Source organism: Micrasema longulum, unplaced genomic scaffold (genome assembly GCF_059751315.1).
Source record: "Micrasema longulum isolate JH-2025_06_02 unplaced genomic scaffold, ASM5975131v1 h1tg000468l, whole genome shotgun sequence".
NCBI classification, from domain to species: domain Eukaryota; kingdom Metazoa; phylum Arthropoda; class Insecta; order Trichoptera; family Brachycentridae; genus Micrasema; species Micrasema longulum.
In genome coordinates, this window is record NW_028277666.1 from 315,384 (window position 1) to 330,447 (window position 15,064).

Here is a 15,064-nt window from a genome sequence, read left to right on the forward strand (position 1 = left end):
TCCAGATTCCCCAATAATTCCATCACCTCGGTTGAGAAATCTTTTTTTTTTTTTTTATTTATTTCTTAAGTTAGCTTATATTACATTCATAGTATATAAACTAATATTTACACTTCCTTTACTTACGTATCTATTTACATAATTTTACAGTAAACAAAACATTTATTTTTAAATTAATTCAAACTCTTTTCATTCTTTATACATGCACGCATCTCTTCATACATTTTCAAGCCTTTCTACAGAATTAATTAATAAATAAAAGACGAGTGATACTTTAATCCACAAATTTGGAAAATCCAGTGACCGGTTTCATCGCTTTCGCGACATCTTCGAGACTGGTATATTTACTAAGGAGTTCAATGTATTCATACAAAATAGAGGTAAGGATAGATTATTAAAAATATGAAATTATATGAAAGTAAATTAAATAAAGTTATTTTTATCTTAAGGATTATTACCAAAAAAATTTCGGGTTAACTAATGAGTTCATATAATGCTATTTTAATGAGTTTAAGTATTGTATTTTTAGTGCCCCATCCTTCGTGAGTGTGATTTTTGACAATTATGATTTAATCTTTCGACAGAATAAAATTTTGGAATTCCGTTTTTTTTTTAATGACAGCCTTATCCAGCCAGCCTTATCTATCCTTACGTCTAGTAATATAATAATAACAACTTTTTATTAAATTTTTATTTAACACATTTTTATATACAAATGTTATTTATTCTTTCGTCTTTGTTGTGAAACTGATGTACATAATTATAAATCGTTGATTTTTTATTAATTGAGTAATTTTACACAAAATGTTTAAATGTTAATTTTAAATCGTAATGTTTTTGAATAAATTATTCACTGTTATTGATATAATGTATAATTTATGATAATTCTGAGCACCTACTACTATTGCTTCTACAACCTACAATAATTCAAAACAAATGTCCCCGTTTTGCATTCTAAATTCCAACTGTGAATAAGCACATTGTATTAACTGTGTTTATATATTGCAAAGCTTCTAAAACTTTTAATTCCGCGTAAGGTTCATTTCACATCATGGTAAAAATGTACAAGAAACGAAAAAAAAACCTATCATGGATTTTATAGTCTTTATTCAATAAAATACACATATTATTACAATATTAATCCATAATGAAAAGAAAAACGTAAAGTATTAAAACATAATTGTCTCTATTATAAAATATCCAATAAATAACAAATTTCAACGGAGATGGAGAACATTTTAGAGAAGGAAATATGGAAGTCTAGGCATTTACAGGGTTTAAGACCTGTCATTGGCTGGTTTAAGTGGCCACTTTACACACTGTGTAACATTTACTATTTTAATGGTGTAATAACTTATATTTACATTTGAGTTATTAATTCAAAAATACTTGGTACACTTCCACTTATTTATTTGACCAATTAGCGCTTTCACCCTCTAATGGGCATCTTCAGCCTGGTGAATATTATACAGTGTAAGGATAATTTATATAAAACTAAATTATTTCTTAAACGTATGTAAAAATAAAAATAGAATATTTTTTAATACAGATATATATAAAATAGAATTTATAACTAAGTAATATTCTCATGGATGTTTATGTGTGTAAATGTATGTTCATATGTATGTATGTATGTGTATATATGTGTATATATGTATGTATGGATATGTATGTGTGCATGTACGGGTATAAATATGTATGGATATGGATGAGGATGATATATAGATATAGACTTAGATATAGATATAGATATGGATATGTTAATAAATAATGTTTTTAATAAAATGCTTTGTGCCTATTAAATGTGTACACACTTCTGTTTAAAATTTTGATACTCCGGTTCTGTATTCATTTATTTTTTATCTTAAAGTTGCGTTATCATTCACTTATTTTTCGCTTTTTTTTACATCTTCTAAATATTTTTTTGAGAGCATAAATTACATGTACTTTTTTTCGCTCACTATATTTAAGTTAGTAGTAATTATTATTATAAAACCATGTAGAACTATCATATGATTAATTGTAAAGGATCTTTACCGACAAGCCATATTCATTGGCTTGGTGAGTCCTGTAAAAAAATAAAAATTTTAAAAATGTTATAAAATAACTAAAATGTAATATTGTATGTAAAAAATAAATTTTAAAAAATTAATAAAATGTAGGTACATTTAAAAATAAGATGAAAAAGATACATTACGCAATATTTCAATGGAACAGAGTGAGACAAATTATTGAAACATGTGTTGGCGGTGTACTTAGTGTAGTTATTACACCATTACAATGGAATGCCATCAAGAATGGTCAATAAATAATTTAAATTTTAAAAAAAAACTATTTTACTCATGTTTGAACTTCCATATTTCTTCAACTCTTCCATCTGTTGATTTCAGTGAATTTAAAGAGATGAAACCATTATTGTTGTGAAGATATTCATCTTATCAAATTATTCACGTACTAGGCAACGCGTAAAAACGATTTTCCAATTTTGGAATTCTTCTTGGACCAGTTAGTTTTACTTACTCAAAATATTGTAGTAATGGATTTATTTTTAAAAAAATAAAATAAAATTTATTTTCTTGGATTCTCATTTTTTAATATTTTTATTTTAATTGATGTTAGTAAATGCTAATACTTTGAATATAAATAATATTTTTATTTTAACTTGTTCTACAAAATATAAATTTAACATCAGCGGATTTATTGCCAAGTGACAATTTATTTCACCCAACTAATAAACTGACCACTTTAATTTTATGTTTAATCATTCTCAACTTTGCTTTGTTGAATTTATATTTAGAACATAAGATTTTCTCATCCTTACTGTTATTTTTTTATTTACAGATGTTATGATTCTTTTCTACGTTTTTGTCGTCTTTCATATTTTATTTTCACAAATTTGTTATGTTTAACTATTAGTTTATATTATTAAAAAATGTTCAAAACTGTGGTTACTTCTGTGAAATATTTGGATGTAAAAGATTCTTTGAACCGTTGATTTATTTAATGCCAGGCAATAACCAGTACACCATGAGTTTGACTAATCCCCTATCGAACCTTTTTTTTCAGGATTTTTACCTGAAAACATAATACATTATAAATAGAAACAAAAAAATAGTAAAATAAACTTTTGTCCACCTTTATCTGTGACGCTAAAAAACAAACCTGGAACCTGATGCTGGACTCATTCGTCTTTAGAATCGTATGCGACTTCCGTATTTCGACGAGTGACAGCATTCTCGAACCACCCATACGAATGCAGTCGATTGAAAACCAATCGACTTTATCTCGACATTGACAATCCAATGCGACATCGAAACTTCAGCTGTCAAACTTCCTTTTTGTAAAAAGCTCGGCATTAATGTTTGAATGACGAGTGTGTATTTTTGTTGTATTTAACTTAAAATTTATAAAACTGATCAATATTATAATGTGTGTACAACAAATGTGCAACAAATATAACTATACAAATGAAACTTCACTAGAAACATGATTTTAAAATTATATTATCGCTCGTCGTATTTGAGATATACTCGTATATTTTACAATGTTTTTAAAATCCATTAAATGCATATGAAATGTTCATAATAACATGGAGACATGTGTTATGTCAATGGCAAATAATAATTGTAAATGTTGTAGTGTCTCAGTAAAACATTTTATCATATTTTTTTATAATATTCCATATGCAAAATATTCAACGGAAGAAGTCTGACAAGAAACAATATAAGTTTACGTGTGGCATAGAGAGCCATAGGCCATAGATAAATACGGATTTGTAAGTGTTGCCACTTTCTTATTCGTCTTTGTAATTAAATTGTCGGAGGGTTTTCAAGAATAGCATTATGACAAAGCAATCGAGATGCCCAATTGACTATTGTCGAGTGGGTGACAAAATGTCACATCTTTCCAGCATAAGGCTCCTGGCTATCTCAAGCCTTCGATTTTGTCATTTTTGGTTTATATGACTGCTGATGTTGTTTTACATAATAATATTTCATTTAAGCATAGTTATCTCCTTTATTTCCGCTAATAAAACAGTTAAAAATCAATAGAAACTCATACTGTTATATGGCTCGCTCAAAGACAATAAGTCGGTATACACAGTTTCACTTACAATGGAGATAGCGACGTTTGTTTTTAATGTCACAATTTACCGTACTATGTGGATTTGGAGAATACATGTGAAATGGCCCTAAAAATTACTTTGTCCAATAATTCTTAAATTATTTTATTTTACACCATTTAAAAAAAAACCAAACTCGTAGATTAAATAAAAAAAACAATCAAATACGTGTAACTTAACGTATTTAAAAAAAAAATATCTATAAATTGTAAAAAAAAAATTGTTGGTATTTTTTTTATTTTAGTGTGTTTTTTAAAATTATTTTTGTGTGCATAATGAAAACACGGGCAGCCCAATTTGATTTGTTTTATTTTCATCCATTTTTTTACGAATTACATTCATTTGACCAAATGTTTTTTTCTTTTTTAAATTCACATTCCATTGTTAATGATAATATTTTTAACGTCTTTTTTAAAGGTTGTCTGAGTCTTTTGTTTAGTTTTGTGTCCCTGGTTTATTGTTTCGACTGTCCTTATCTCGTTTTAGAATATTGTGTTTGATATTGTTCTGATATACTCGCAGTGTGTCTATGTTTACTACATTTTTTTTGAGTTTTAGTTCTTCGTCTCCAATTACATCAGTGGCTAATTTATAAACTAATCTTAAGGATTATAGTTAAAAAAAGTTCAGTTATATTTAATTATTTAGTTTGTTCAAAAAGTTCTTTAGTTGTTGTTAAATAATAAAAGTTGTTTACTAACTATATTTCATTTTAAAAATTTTCCATTTAAATCCATTTCTGGTTTTGTATTTGTGTTATTGTACATCATATATTAATAAAACATGTAGCTTCAAAATATATAACTTTAAATAAACGCCTTCTTCGGGCGTTTTAGCATATAAAATAAGCCAAACAAAATAAAATATTACAATGAAAAATAGTCACAACATGCGCCATGCGCCCTAGTGTAGTTGGTTAAACGGTTAACTTTGAAACTGGCGACGCGGGCTCGATTCCCGCCAGTTGCAAGAAGAAAATACAAGAAAAAAAAATTCAATTAGTCTGGGTGTTGTGGTGTCTCCTTCTATATCCCCTCTTTCCCACCTGCAGACAAGCCTCTAAATAGAGGATTTGCGGGTTGATCCTTAATAAATAAATAAAATATGTTAAATAAATAAAAAAAAAATTATTTAAAGTCAAAACGTATGTAAGTTTTTAAATTTATGTTGTTATTTGTTTCTCTTTAAATAAGTATTTTCTCAAAAACTACATGGGAATAATAAATAAGATTATGAATTATTTGTTTCTTAAATAAATTATTTAAAAAGTTCGAGATTTTTTCCTAGGAACAACGAGAGTAAACTGAAGTTGATTGCTGTCGGACAAGTCTGAAAACGACCTAATTATTTGACGAAAAGAGCGAAAATTTGTAACACGATGTTTTAGAAACTATTCTCCTAAACACGAACATGTGACAGTAGCAAGAGCTGCACGGTGTTTCAGACATACTAAAAACACATTCAAAAAGTTTTACGATAAAGATGTAACACAATAATTAATTTATTTTAAAAGAAATATTAACTTTATTTCAACAGAGAGGGAAAAAGTTTTCGAGAAGGGAATATGGAAGTCTAGGCATTTACAGGGCTTATGACCTGTCATTGGCTGGTTTAAGTGGCCACTTTACACACTGTGTAACATTCACCATTCTGCCCAAGTTTGAACATCCACATTTCCTCAACTCTTCCATCTGTTGACTTTTGTGAAGTAAAAGAGCTGAAACCTTTATCACGTGGGTGAGATTCATCCGGCTGAACCAAATCACCTACTAGGCAACGCCTGGAAACAATTTTCCAATACCTGGTAAAAGAAGAAGTATAAAAATTGGAAAATTGTTTCCAGGCGTTGCCTAGTAGGTGATTTGGTTCAGCCGGATGAATCTCACCCACGTGATAAAGGTTTCAGCTCTTTTACTTCACAAAAGTCAACAGATGGAAGAGTTGAGGAAATGTGGATGTTCAAACTTGGGCAGAATGGTGAATGTTACACAGTGTGTAAAGTGGCCATTTAAACCAGCCAATGACAGGTCATAAGCCCTGTAAATGCCTAGACTTCCATATTCCCTTCTCGAAAACTTTTTCCCTCTCTGTTGAAATAAATTTAAATACGAACAACTCCCTAGGGAGGAAATCCAGCCAGTCTGCAAGCATTTGGACATAATCAAACATTGTAGAAATATTAACGTTTGTATGGTTAACCCCTCATAGTAATAATGCGTAACCTAGAGAGAAGCCCTATCACTATGTTTCATAGAACGCAAGCGATGTTGGTTTGTTGGTTAGCAACCAATTGGTGGTAATTTTGTTTTATTTGACAACATAAACATAACGGTTCGATCGGAAGCTTTTGTAGCTGTTTTTGGCTTTGTTTGTAAATAACTTGGATATTTACGTTATAATGAATAAAAATCGACTATGGTGAATTGCAGTATGTTTAATTGCAGCAGTAGGAGCGTCAAAGGTGTTAAAGGAGTCAATTTTCACAGGTAATTTATTCCGAATATTTTCTCATGATTTACATTGATTTTTGGCATTTATTTTCCCGACAAGTGTATTATGTTGCTTAAAAACTTTCCTTATATCAACATATTTACTTCAGATACTATTTTTTCTCAATTTAGGGGATAAATTTGTAAATTAAATTATGTTTACTGTTGATAATTTTGCTGTTGATAATAGCAGTTGATTATGGACAATATGTCAGGGCCGCACTAGGCATCCATATAAAGATTGAGTTTTTATCGAGTAGAGGTCAATTAAAATTTTACTTGAAAATAGCAACGTTAACCTTGAAATAGCATCTCAAATGAGGTGACGGACATTTCCAAAACTTTTCCGAAACTTTTCCAACTCAAGAACTAACCTTCTTAATTGTAACTACTGTAAAAATACATGCTACGTAAGCCAAACGGGTAGAGCCTTTAAAACACGCAATAAAAGAGCACATATAATCATGGTCTAATAATAAAGATAATTCAAATTTTGCCAATCATTTAATAGAAAATAAACATTTCTTTGATTTAAAAACTAATGTAAAAATAATTTATATTGCAACTAAAGGCCATAAACTTCACAAACTAGAAATTCTCGCAATTAATAGATTAAAAAATAAACCCGATGTAGAATTACTTAATGAACAGATAACACACGTGCATTCACCATTATTTTACTCATTTTTATATATTTTAAATAATAACTGTTTACCCTTTGTGTTTCAGAAATCATAATTGACAAAAATCACACTCACAAAGTATGGGGCACTAAAAATAAAATACTTAAACTCATTAAAATAGCATTATATCAACTCATTGGTTAACCCGAAAAAATTTTGATAATGACCCTTAAAATAAAAATAACTTCATTTAATTTTGAATTATCTATCCTTAACTCTGTTTTGCATAAATACATTAAACCCCTTAGTAAAGATACCAGTCTCGAAGATGTCGCGAAAGCGATAAAATCGGTTACTGGATATTTCAAATTTGCGGATTGAAGTATCACTCGTCTTTTGTTTATATAATAAATTACAATGATCTTCTATCAAGAATTTTCACTAAAGCTAGGGATTCCTAAGACAGCGGTGCCCGTATCTTGACGGCCGTAGTGAACGGTGATGTGGTGGACAGCCGTCGTAGTGGTGACTAGAGAGTGGTTTTATTTTTTAACGGTGTTATCAACACCATTTTTATAGGAAACCACTCTCTAGTCACCGTTACGACGGCTGTCAACCGCATCAATGTTCACTACGGCCGTTAAAATACGGGCACCGCTGTCCTAGGAAACCCTAGCTTTACAAACTTAAACGTAATGTAAGATCTAGTCTTAATAAGAATAAATTAACACGATTTGTTTTTTGAAAATGTACATTCAAATTTGTAAAAATTCCAAAATTGAATAATTGTTACGTACTTGCGCGCTTATAAGGTCTTAATTTGGACCAGCACGTTTAATTTATTATTGTCAACGTTCAATAAAATTCTCATAAATACATATTTTTAAATAATATGAAAATATTGATTCGTTTTTGACTACCCTGTGTCGCACGTGTCTTTTTATGCCCTCCCTTTATTCGTGACGTTTCGGCACACTCCACACGCCACTTCGTCATACAAACTTGTATTCTATTCACTTTTCATTCATCCATTAACCACCAACCCTCCCCTAAAATGTAGGGAAAAGATGGTGACACGATAACCAGTTTTTTTTTGTTGAAGCTTTCAGAAAAACACGTAGGTATTGTTTATTTTGTATCTGTTTAGAATATTTATTACTTTTTTTTAAATATCGTATTTAAAAGCAAGATTTTTGGCTGAAACTGAAACCGAATTTCGGCTTCTGTTCTAGTTTTGGCCAAAACCAAAACTCATAAAAAATAAGTTAAATGGCACTTCTCAAACCTCAAAATAAGGAGTTTTCATCGTCGTCATCTTACGAGTTCATTAAAATAAGTGTTTAATAAAAAAGATAAATTAAATCAGTATATTTGTTTATTTTTATCTATTTTTGGTTCATTGTTATGTTTTACATATTACTTATACGTAACAATTCTTCAATGTGCACTATGTGAACTTTGACTTATTAATTATATAGGAACCGGGCTGTGGTCCAGTGGCTAGTATCACGGACTCACGGATCAGAGGTCCGAGGTTCGCATCCCGCTCTGCCACAACTAAATTCCCATTTTCTAATAGTGAGTTATTTACAACTCGTTGACGATGGCCCCCAAAATTAAAATATGTGGGTAAATCCGAAGAACGCAAATATTTATTTTTCTCTTAAAAAAAAAGAATAACAAAAATATAAATATGAAAGATCTTATAACTAATAACTATAGTCAACAAATCACAAAATCAGTCTAGGTATTTATTTTATTTTACATGTTAGACATTAGCAATACAATAACTAATTATTTGAATAGACAACAATCCAATCTCTAGTTGTGCTAATTTTTCACCCAAGTACAGTCGAACGTAATCCGACGCATCCCAAACGCAGGTTTCAGCTAAACGGAAGTTTCTGACAATTTTTTGCCGAAACTGTAAACGAGGCCGAAACTAGCAGACACAGAAACTTAATTGAAAATGTTTTTTTCTGGATATATACATTGTATATTATGGTTATAAAAATGTATGATTATTTTTTTTAATACTGTGAAATATTATGTACATACGAGTAGTTGAAAGCGTATTGAATTTGTGAGAATTTATATTATAATTGAGAATCCTATCATTTTTATGCAAATTTTTTTTCGATACAAATATCATTATCATCATTATACCCTATCCAAACCCGATGGTGCATAAGGCAGTGCATTTTAAAACCAAATGCAGCATATCTCGATCGTCCACGGAGAGTGAAATATTCCACTCTTAAAGCACCTTGAATACAAATGTTTATCGTCCCTCCTGCCAGGAATAGAACCCGGGACCTCAAACATGGTAAGCAAATTGCTCAACCACTACACTACGAGGCCGACTTATCCCTTTTCGATTTCTCGAGAGTAGCCATCGAATCAAAAACTCTTGTCTAGGGTACTGCTTATATTTCGCACACGGAACTGTTTTTTTATCTGACAGATACATTTAGACCACAGAAACGTGAAAAATAATTGTCAAAAAGTAACCAAATAATCAAGGAAACAGGATAATGTTCAACAAAAAATAAACAGGGAATAAAAAAAAATGTACAGAAAACCTTAGTTCTAGAACTCCTAGGCATACAATTTTAGACTTAAACCGAAAAATAATAATACATGCGAATGAAAATGTAAGTATTAAAAGCATTACTTTGAACCAAGTAATCGTTAAAGTTAATGCCCCACAACTTTCCGATCTAAGACATTGTTTCAATTTGGTGCTGGACATTGGTAATTTTTTTAAAAAGAGTCATTGACACATTTCTGGCCATGCGGTTACAAGAATATCTCAGCAAAATGCCCGTACAAGGTTTTTCTGTAATTTGAATTATTGCAAGAAGGCTGCCAATCTTTCTGGAATGCTTGTGAGAGCATCAAAACCAACATGGGGGTGCTCTCCAGCGGTAATGCATCAAATATATTATGTTGCTATTGAACCTTTTGTTTAATAAGCGGCCAGCTTATGGGGTGAAGCGATAAAAGAGAGAGTGAACAGAGGTTGTAGGTACAGAGGATATAGAGGTTGTGACAATATTTGAACAATGCATACCCATATAATTCGCGACCAGTATCTATTTTACTATATATATTTTTTTATGTGTTTTTTGCTATACATACTCGTATTTAATTGTTTTTTTCGCTATGTCTTTTACTATGTTTCTTGCAATGTATTTTGTTTTTTTACTACGTATTAATTGGGTTTTACAATATGTTTTTTACTTTGTTTTTACTATGTTTCTTTTGGTGAATTTTCTTTTTACGATGTATTTTACTGGGTTTTTAAAAAAAATATATTTTTACTATGTTTTTAATACATAATTACTATGTTTTTTTAAATTACGTATTTTCCTATCTTTTTTACCATGTCTAATACCTTTATTTATTTTTCTATGTATTGATTACTGTTTTTTATATATTTTTTTTTACTTGCTTAGATCGAGGTAAATAACGGGATAGTAAATTCAAAAAATTAAAATAATAAAGTGGGTATAAAAAATCACAAACATATATATTTTATGAATTTAACTATACCCTTATTGAAATGGTAAGTTAAAATTTATCTTTCATTTTATCTACAAAGTTAAATAAAGTTTTCTGTAGGACAAATAGAACATGTATGCTTTTTATTTTACTAAAAAGGTTCAATTACAGGTTACCGATGAAGATATTTTAAATTTTCATACAAAAATACACATTTTCGTAAGTAAATATCGACTTTACTTTATAAGGTCTCGATATGTACCGATGAATATTAGGTTTGTAATCGCGGCCCTGGATTACGTAGTCGTAGGTTAGCATATGTAATATTATTAATAAGAGGTGTACGATGGTGGTAGTTTAATTAGATAAAACCGGGGTAGGTTCTTCTGCTTTTATTTTTTCTTCAATAATGTATAATAAAGAGAAAGCGAGGTTTGTAAGCAATAACAGTAATGTTGCGTTTTATAGTCTTTGCAAATAGCTCGAAGCTTTGTTTGTTTGTTTTTGACGAAACAATGTTTTTTTTATTTAAATTTTGTTTCCATTTACAATAAATCAAGATTACGTATTAGATTATACATTTATTCATATATACCGTTGTTTTGGGGTGATTGACCTAATGATAAAGCTTATTATTTAAATTGGACTTGTTTTAATGGGCGAACCAAAGTGTGACACCCCTAAACAGCTGGGGTGAATGGCACAGCTGTTTCGGGAGCACGTGGGGAGACATGATACATACACTGAAAGCATTACGATTTAGGGTAGTTTTAACCTTAAATAATAAGCGAGAATTTAAGGACACATGCAAAAAGTAAGGAAGTACTAACAATATACAATTGTATTTAGTACTAAAGTTGGTATTTTAAACATCAATTTACCTGTCTTGGGCACATTTTATTGTATGATCGTATGAATCCACACGGCACGATTCAAAATTGATTGATTGATTTTTATTGTACTATTGTATTTTTTTTAATGTTTATTTCTTTAATTGGAGGCAAACGCACTAACCAGTAGATAAACCATGAGGCATTTATCTATATTATCGATAAAACTAACTGGTCCAAAAAGAAGTGAAGTAACTATAAAAATTGAATTTTTTTTTAGGGTGTTGCCTAGTATGTAGGTATATGTATATATGTGTATATATATATATTTACAAATATGTTTTTTTATTGTACATGAAATAAATATACAAAATTAAATAACATATAGAGATTGAACAAATGTCTTGCTAGAATGAACCTTTCCGAAACCTTCTAGATGCAGTTTCTGCAGTGCGGTCGAGGAATCACTTATACACATTCTATGTGAATGTGATGCTTTACATCATAAAAGGAGCCTCATCCTCGGGGAAACGACTACTTAAACTTGAAGATATTAAAGAGCTCGCCCCCGACCTAATAGCCCGATACCTTACGGATCTGGGCTTGGAGGGGAAGAACTATTTACGGGGATCCGTCACAATAGATCTTCACAGGTCGCAGTGACGTCAGGAGCTTGCAACGCACTGACCCTCGCCTCAAGAATAAAAATAAGGACATCGAGATCACGCCAAACCATAAAATAAATCAAAGTTTGACGCGCGTTTTTAATACAAAAAAAAACAGGAAATTCATCGCTTTCGCGACAGCTTCGAAACTAGTCATCACCTCGAATGTCGTGAACGCGGAGAAACTGGTCTCTGGCCATTCAAAATTTGTGGATTTAAGCATCACTCATATTTTATCTCGCTATATTTACAAAGAATTTTCACCGAGAATTTTCACTAACAAACTTGAATGCATTAGCATTATAAATTGACGTTATCTGGTTACGGTGTACATGTTTGCAGAGCGATTACACAGGGTAACAAAATGCCGCTCGACTGTGGAATCATATCCCATCCACCATCAAAGATGTTACTACAGTATCTCTGTTTAAATCTCGTCTGAAGAAACATCTCCTTTCTCTCCCTTAATCTCTCCTCCTTTAATCTTTCTTCCTTTTTCCCATTGAGTGATAGTATTGATTTAAGGTAATTTATGTATATCTTTAGGTTTTTATCTTTATTTTCTATTGAATATGTTTTAACTTGAATTATGAAAAAAACTTTTATTTTATTGGTTGGTTGGAAGAAATTGCCAATTGTCAATAAGCCCGCAAATTTACAATTAATAGTATGTACAAAAAGTTAAATAAACAAAAAAAAATTTTTTTTCAATATTTTTAAGACCTTTTTAAGTCAGAATGTTTGAATATCGATTAGTTAAGAATTCAGAATGTATTAAAATGTTTGAAACATTTATAAATGCCTGTTTCTTAAGAGACCTTGCGTGATGGGGAAAAACCGATATCATATTTGAATTAAGGAGAAAAAAGCACATAGTTTTCATATTATTTTTTTAGAAATCACAAGAGTTAATAAAATTAATTATTTCAATTATTGTAATATTAATCAATGATAACGTGATATTTCTCGAGAAGGAACCTATCAAGATTCTCATTAATTTATTCAATCAAAATAATCATTTAGTCAGGAACTTTAGATTGAAAAATATGTGCTTTTTTCTCCTTAATTCATATAAGATCGGTTATTTCCCATCACGCAAGATTTCCAAGAAACTTACAAACATTCTTAACTGCTCGATATTCAAACATTCTAAATTTCCTAAAAACTGTGAGTAACTGAATGCTTGCCAAGCTCTCCAGTGGCTTCAATATTTCCTAAAACTTTTCATGTCATCATGCATTCAATAGTGTTGCATGCACCAATATTCCCTTTTTAATTTTTGCATCACTAATGTTAAGCTACAGTAAACCAAGAGTATTCGCCATGGATTTGACGAAACTCTCTAGGTGATGGAGAAATTCCGATTGCATATTTGAAAACAGGATAAAAAACTGCATTAAGTGCAACTATTGGTTCTCGTGAGACAAAAAATATTTGATCAGTGTATAGTAAGTTGTGTGTGTGTATTATTGTTCAGTGAATCTGCTTTTGGTGGGCGGGTCCGCCGTTCGTATAGTAGAGTACACATTAGCAGGGCGCTTGCGCGGCCCGTCATTCACCGCTCGATCGAGCTGACGGAACCCACGATGGGCTGGCTACAGACAATGATTCCTCCCTGCTATTTGTGTGGGAACACCCGCTAACCTAGCCGAGAGGGTGTTGCATCCAAACAAGTTATATTCCTGATAGGTTTTTCATAAACAAGGAAGCTAGAGGTGCACACATGTCGAAATACGTGCATTATTCTAGGCTGAGACAAACATTAACTACAAATTGATGGAGCGCTGTTTTGGATATGTATTTTTATTTATTTTTGGATCACAAAAAAAATACTCGTAAGAACACAAAATACATAATATAATTAGCTCACTGAAAAATTTTAATAGATAAATATTCATTTCTTAATGAGGTAGTTTCTGACAAAAGTGTTTTCTTACACGCGGTAAAAATTAGAGCATCGGCGAAGTTTCTCGAAAACGTATGCAAAAATTAATAAAAACGATTACAACAAAAATGAACTACGCCACAATGTCTTAAGAACCAACATAAATATAAATAGAGTGTTGTGATAGATTTTCAATTTTCTTATGATTATTAGTTTTTACACTCATGTTTCATTTTTGAAATTATAAATAGTATATTCTTTCATTTATATTTGTCCTTCAATTTTTATTATTATCGGTATATTTTCAAATTTATATTTATGCTTCAATTTTTATTATTATTGGTATGTTTTCTAATCTTTAATAATTATGTCTCATTTCTTAACTATTAATGCTCCAATTTATTTATGCTTCAATTTTTATTATTACCTGTATGTAATTTCTAATTTATATTTATTTTGAATTTTTTGATATTATTATTATTATTCGAATTTTTTAAGCATCATTTAATACAATGAAAAAAAACAAAAGAGGGTTATTTCTAAACACAGGAATTTTCTTAGCTAGTCGGAACCTGAAACAAAGAAACTCTTTACATTTTAAAACTGTGAAATAAATCAATAAATTATCGGGAAGCCAACTCACAAATCAGCAGAACTCTTGCACAGTCAAAGGCGGAGTAATTTCAAAATTACAAAACTATAAAAAATCAATGCGCTGATATAATACATAAAAATATTTTTTCTTTTTGCTTAGTTTGATAGATTTGATAACAAAAAAAAACCACTGAACTTCTTCGTTATTTATTAATAAGAATCTTGTGTAGCTTCGAAACCGGTCAGTAATTAAATAGATAGTCATCATCATCATTCCCTTTCCGCACCTAATAGAGCATAGAGCATTGCATTGGTACACCAATCGCAGCGTATCTAGATCATTTTTGATAC